The following is a 6,880-nucleotide window of genomic DNA, read 5'->3' as shown; positions in this document are numbered from 1 at the left end:
ATATATATATATATATATATATATTTAACATCAAACAACTATGTATTAATGGGCTACGAAGGACAAAAAAGAATTTGACAAACCAAAAATTATTAGGTTTATGGATAGTTATGGGTAAAAATAGGAATAGAGGGATGTGGAAAAGCAGAGGGAGAGTTAACTAAGTCCTAATCTCTAAGCGCAAAATAGATTGGATAGAATGATAGTAGAGAGAAAATAAGAAGAAAGAGAAATATAAAAAAGAGAAAAAATAGAAAAACAAAAATTAAAAATTAACAAGTGAAACTCTTAAAATTATGCAAATTGAAAAAATATTCAGAGAAGAATATGGAAAGTATAAGAGAAGGGGAGGGATAGAAAGGAGACGTGAAAAACTTAAATATAAAAATGCATAAAATATTATATAGGTATAAAGAGGTAGTACTGTTATTAAGGAATTTAAGACTAAGAGGTTTTGAATTGAGTAATAAATTTGTGGATTAAGTGTGTACACAATGGGGGATAAGGTCTAATAATAGACTACGGGTATATCTGAGGATTAGCAGAACAGCAACTAAGTCATGCAAAGAAGAACAAAAGAGAAGAAAACATGAAAAGAATGAGAAGGAAAGAAAAAAAGGATCAAAAGGTCAGTAGAGCTAAACAAAAAAAAAAATCTAAAAAAAATTTTAAAAAGAAAAAAAAGCACACACACGTATACCTCTAAAATAAAAATTATGAGGAAGGAAAAAAAAGTTAATAGAACACAAAATTATTTGTAAAAATTTAAAAATGAAAAATTTTAAAAAGTTTTAGAACAAAAATTTTTTATAAAAGGTACAAAAAAAATTTCTTTGATTTTTTGGAGGGGATGGGATGATCCTGTATCTCCCTTGTGTCTGTAACCAGTCTCTTGTTGGAGTCTCTGGTCTGCTTGCAGTGTTTGATTTTCCTATGGCTCGTTTGGTTTCTTAAGTCATTTTGTTTGAGGCAGAAAAATGCTCTGCTTTCCCTAAGATTTTGTGATCCTCCTCCCAGGCTAGTTCAATGGGAGGGAGATCTGCTTTGAGTATCACAAAAGAGGGAGATGGGTGTTTCCTCTAGTTATATATGCTTTGTTGAGGCTAGTTTCTGGGTAGAGTTGAGGCCTTTCAGCAAACCATAGCTTTTCCCTGAGGTGCTAGCTTCTGAGACACTCACAGAGCCCAGCCTGGAGCCATTCTCAGGATTTGTGTTTACTGAATTTCAATTGATTGGCAAGGCTGCTGTAGGGAGGGGCAACCTCTTGCTCTGTTTACCCAATGAAGAAAGCCACTGCTGGACCCGGCAGCCCTTGGTTGGTTGACATTTCCCTGGGTGGATCTGAGCCTGGCAAGTCAGGTTAGATTATGTGACCTGCTAAATGACTCTTTTTTTTTTCCCCAAGGTCTGAGTTGGAGCTAGCTGCTCAGACAGGCCTTTATCAGTATCAAAGATGGAGATCTCTGGTAGTGGGGGGGAGGGGTGGCCTTCCCTCCTCTGCTCCCTGAAAAGGAGTGAGGATGTCAGGCTTCTAATCACGCCAGAGTCTTGGTTCCTGGGTCGTCTCTAGTCTGTGAACTCTAGTCGGTCTGCGCCTTTTCAGTTCTTTCTATAGTTGTGTAGAATCCACTCGCCACATCTCACGCCTTAGTCCTGGACTCTGTCTTGTAGGTATGGAGGCTACGGCTGCTGCTAACCCCCGCCACTACTGCTGTAGCTGTGTCTGCTAGCAAGTGCTCAGATCTCTCTCCTTGACTGGATTTTCCCTCTCTGGCCTATCTCTGTACTGTGATGGCAAACTTGGTGTGATTCTCTCGCTTAGAACTGTCCACTGGAGCAATAAATCTGCTTTCTTTCTTTTTTTTTTTTTTTTGTCTGTCGTGGGGCTTGAACTCTGGGCCTGGGCGCTGTCCCTCAGCTCTTCAGCTCAATGGGAGTGCTCTACCACTTGAGCTACAGCGCCACTTCCGGTTTTCTGGTGGTTTATTGGAGATAGGAGTCTCACGGTCTCTCCTGCCCGGGCTGGCTTTGAACCGCGATCCTAAGATCTCAGCCTCCTGAGTAGCTAGGATTAGAGGCGTGAGCCACCAGCGCCCAGCCTAAAACTGCTTTCTATGCGAGAGCTTCTTTAGCCTCCAGCTTCTCCTCTACCACCTTCCCAGAACTCCCCAGAATACTTCTTAAGGATGCAAAAAATGAACAACTGTTGTACCCCAAGGTGTTATGAGTAATTATAAATATTAACTAGATTAATATTAATTTTTTAACCTATGCTATATCTTAAAATAAATTTTACTAAAAACCACTTCACAAAAATTGCAGGACATGTAACAAATATTACTTTTCATAATATTGTTTATTTCTTCAATCTAAAATACAAATTTAGATATATTTTATTTGTGTGTTTGTGTTGCTCTTGAGATTTGAACTCAAGGCCCACCCCTTATTTTTTTTCACTCAAGGATAGTGCCCTAACTCTTGATCCACAACTTCACTTTTGGCTTTCTATGTGTGTGGGTGGTGGTTAATTGAGATGTGTCTCACAAAATTTCTTTCCAAGGCTGTATTTGAGCCCTATCTTCCTGAGTAGTGAGGATTCCAAATTTGAGATACTCATATACAGCACAGATTTAATATATCTAAGAATAAAATAAATTTCTTATTATTTGAATTCTAGAGGACAATTTAACAAATTAACATTTGGATATTTATTTAGTTATTAAATCTGAACCTGCACTGTGGAAAAATACTGTCCATTTATATGAAAAAATGTACACTCAAAGGTTTAAATGACAGAATCTTTGGACAAATTGAAATAATCTACTATTCAAAAATTACAAAATGATCATTAATCAAATTTCTCATCTAAACTAAAATCAATAGGCTCTGTCAGGCTAAATGAAGCAATTTGTCATTAACTTTAAATGTTATCTTCTGCGGTCACATAATTTTTTATTCTTTTTCTCCTTAAGTTTTTTGACATAAAAATGTAGATTCATCCATTTTTTTAGTATATAGAAATCTTAGTTACTGCTCATGTATTTCTGAGATTTGAATGCCAAATTTTTTGAGTATATAGAAATCTTAGTTACTGCTCATGTATTTCTGAGGTTTGAGTACCAAGTCATTTCAGAGAAAAACTGAATTTCATTTATTTTATGTCAAAAGAGATTTTTTAAAATTGAATCAATCCCAATATGAGATAACTAAAGCAAGATATTCCATGACTTATACATTATTCCTATAGACTTGAATATAACTTATTTTTGAATGGCAGGAAATTCATATTATACTTACTCTCTATTGAATAATTAAGAAATAAATGATTGTGATACTATTCATTTTTCCTTTGACTAGAAAGAAAGAAGGTCACTATAGATGACAAAAACTTGAATAGAAATGCCTTAAATTATGAAAATTTCAAGTCATTATGACTCAGATGTAATAGTCATTTTTGAAGGTCACAAAGTGAAATATCTTGAAGCTTCCTTATCAGTTAAATAAAATATATTTGCATACAAAATATTTCATTCATCTCTCCAGCAATGGTATAACCAAGCCAACTCCGTGACAAAAATCTCCTCTGATTAATTCAAGTAAATATTTAGCAATAAAAGTTATTACAATTGTATAGAAATATTTACCAACCACTCTAGAAATTAAATCTAAAATCATTAAGGATTGGGATTAATAATTAGCTTTCACGATGTTGCCATAAAGAGGTGGTGAACCTTTTCAAGTGGGCAGAGTTGTAGAAATTTGGTCACTGAGAACTTGTTGTCAAAGAGGATGTTAAGATCAAAGTCCTTTCCTACTCTTCCTTCTTTTTCTTCTCTGTCTCCTTCTCCTTTTACTTCTCCCTCTCCTCGCCCCTACTCCTCTATCTCCCTCTCTCACTCCTATTCTTCCTCTTCTTTACTTCCTGGCTTCCATGAATACACATACTCCATCACATTTTCCTGACATGGCGTCCTGTGCCACCACCAACCCAAAGCAATGAGGATAAGAAACATAAACTGAAATGCATCAATTCAGAAGTCAAGATAAATCTTTCCTCCTTTTAGGTTCATTTCATAAGCTATTTTGTGATACTACTGGGAGACTGACACAGCTTGCTCTAATTTATTATAAGGGATAGGATTTACTGGAAAAAATTCTGACCGATATTACCCTAATGAAATGATTATAGTACAAAAATGTGCTTTAAAATATCAGATATATCACATCTATGGTTTGCTATGAAAAGACAGCAGAATTCCATCTGTTCCTCAAGGAAAATGACCTATGATTGGCAGTATTGTCAATTTCATAAATGATTTAAGAAGATTGAAGAACAAATTTCAACTTAAACTGGAGGAGATATAAAATTTACTTTGTCCCCTGTAGAAAACTTTTTTATTCTAACTATGGTCCACAAAATGACTGTATTTTATTCTAATCATATTTCTAATTAACTTTAAGAATTTTTGTGGGAGTTGCCGTTTGACCATGTAGTTTAGGAATAGTGTTTAGTGAGTTATTTTTCTTTTCTTTTTTCTCCCCTGAGGTTTGAACTCCTGGCCTGAGCGCTGACCCTGAGCTCCTTTGAATGAACACTAGAACTCTATCACTTGAAGCACAGCAGCACTTTCAGATTTAATTGGAGATAAGAATCTCACAGTATTTCCTGCCTAGGCTAGCTTCAAACCTCAATCCTCAGCCTCCTGAGTATCTAGGATTACAGGCATGAGACGCTAGTGCCTGTCTTAATACAATGCATCATTTTTGGTTTTGGCCAGTCTTGGGGCTTGAACTCAGTGCTTTGGCAATGTCCTTGAGATGCTTTACCTCACACTAGCACTGTAGAACTTGTGTCACAATGCCAATTCCAATTTTTTTTGTTTATGTAGTACTAAGGAATCAAACCCAGGGCTTCAGATTACCATTATGTCTACCTGTAAGCCACATTACCAACCCAATACAGTGCATCTTGATGATCATTATTCCTCATTCCCCTCAATCCTATCTCATCTCTCAATTTACATAATTTTGTGGAATATGCACTTACTTGCAATGTCATAGTCACTCATAGGATATATCACAGATCGTATTTTATTGATAGCCTTATTCATCCGCATACTAAAGTTATGCATTACAGAATTCTGTGATTTTAAATTCTAAATTATTACCCAGATTCACCCACTGCTATTCTAAAATTTTTCCTAATGTTCATACAAATGCAATCTGTAATTCTCTGATAAAGTAAATGATTCTTAGAATGTTAAAGAGTTTGAGTGTGAACATCACCTTCAGTTCTAGAACATTTTATCATCATTACCCTCTCAAAATACTCCAATATTTATTAGTAGACCCTTCCTGTCATCATTTCAACCTATACTCCACTTGACCAACCATAATTTCATAGTCTACCAATACAGATGTTCCAATTTTTAAAAAGCCCATAAAATTAGAAAATGTAGTCTATTTTATCCATTTATCCTATGTAATATTAGGGTTTTCAAGTAAGTCCACGTAAATTTTTGCATGGCTAGACCATATTGTTTTGTATGCATGTGTATAATTGTCTAACATCCTCAATGGGCATTTCAACATTTTATTATATCTTATTGTAAAAGGTTTTGCTATGCATATTCTTGTACATGTGTCTCATTGGACATATGTTGAAATCTATTTTGTATATAAAATTATGATTCAAAATGATGGCTCATAGAGGCAACTATATGTGTAATATCTTAAAGATTGCCAGTATGTTTAACAAACTGACTATATCATTTTAAGTGCCAATCACCAATGTATGAGGATACCAATTTCTACATAGTGGTTGTGTAGTGTTGTCTTATTGTTTTTTCTATTTTTACAAATCTGTATTTGTTTGCAATGTCTAGGTTTGTTATGATCTTTCCATATGTTTTTGGTTCTTGGTATATTATAAAGATATATATGTGGATTTTTGATAACTTATTCAGGAGGTTAAAATTTTTCATTGGCATTAATATGTTCTTAGTGTATTTCTTATTCAAATCTCTTGAAATACATATATATATATATATATATATATATATATATGTATACACACACTGTGTACATATGCATATATTCCTACCTATATATGTATATAGAAATACCTATATATGTATACACACATATGAACATACAGATGTGTACATACATGTATATCAGTATAAGTGCATATTAGTTTCATTTGTCTGTAACTTATCAGTTTACTTTATTTGGCAAACATGTTCTTTATTGATTTTACTTTATTTTATTTTATTCTTGAGATGTTATAAAGAGGGGTTACAGTTATATGAGTAAGGCAATGAGTACCTTCTTTGTTGATCATTGATACCTCTTCCCTTCCTTGTTGTTGTCGCACTATCACTTCTCTCCCCTAGCTCCCTCATTTTAATCTACCCAACCCTCATAGCATGAAGTGGTAAAATTCGTTTCCAATATACTCTCCTGTGTGTATCTTTGTTGCAATGGTTCATCATGTGTCCTTCTTTCAGTGTTTTGTAATTCCCATTCCATTCCTCAGATTAGACATGTATATACAAGATGTTGGGTATCAAAATTGAGTACAGTGACAACAGGGGATATGCCATAGGGGAAAGAACATACAAAGGAATCAACAACAAGAAAAATGAATAAAATAACATTGTCCATTTACAACAGAATCAATAAAGAAAGAACTCCTAAACATTTCCTTTATTACCACGGTAGTTTTTGCATTTCATGTCCTTATCATTTTTGGAACTTTGCTAAAATGTTTTGTAGCATTCCATGTGGAATTATATATTCAATTTTTCCTAAAGCTATCTACTCATAAGATACCTGCCAGCTCTATTCTGAAGCCAAAAACGCAGTGTTCTACAAGTTG

This window comes from Dipodomys spectabilis, unplaced genomic scaffold, assembly GCF_019054845.1.
Source record: "Dipodomys spectabilis isolate Male_0828 unplaced genomic scaffold, ASM1905484v1 ptg000527l, whole genome shotgun sequence".
Lineage (NCBI taxonomy): Eukaryota > Metazoa > Chordata > Mammalia > Rodentia > Heteromyidae > Dipodomys > Dipodomys spectabilis.
The sequence above is the reverse complement of the archived record's forward strand: the minus strand, read 5'-3'. Positions refer to the sequence as shown.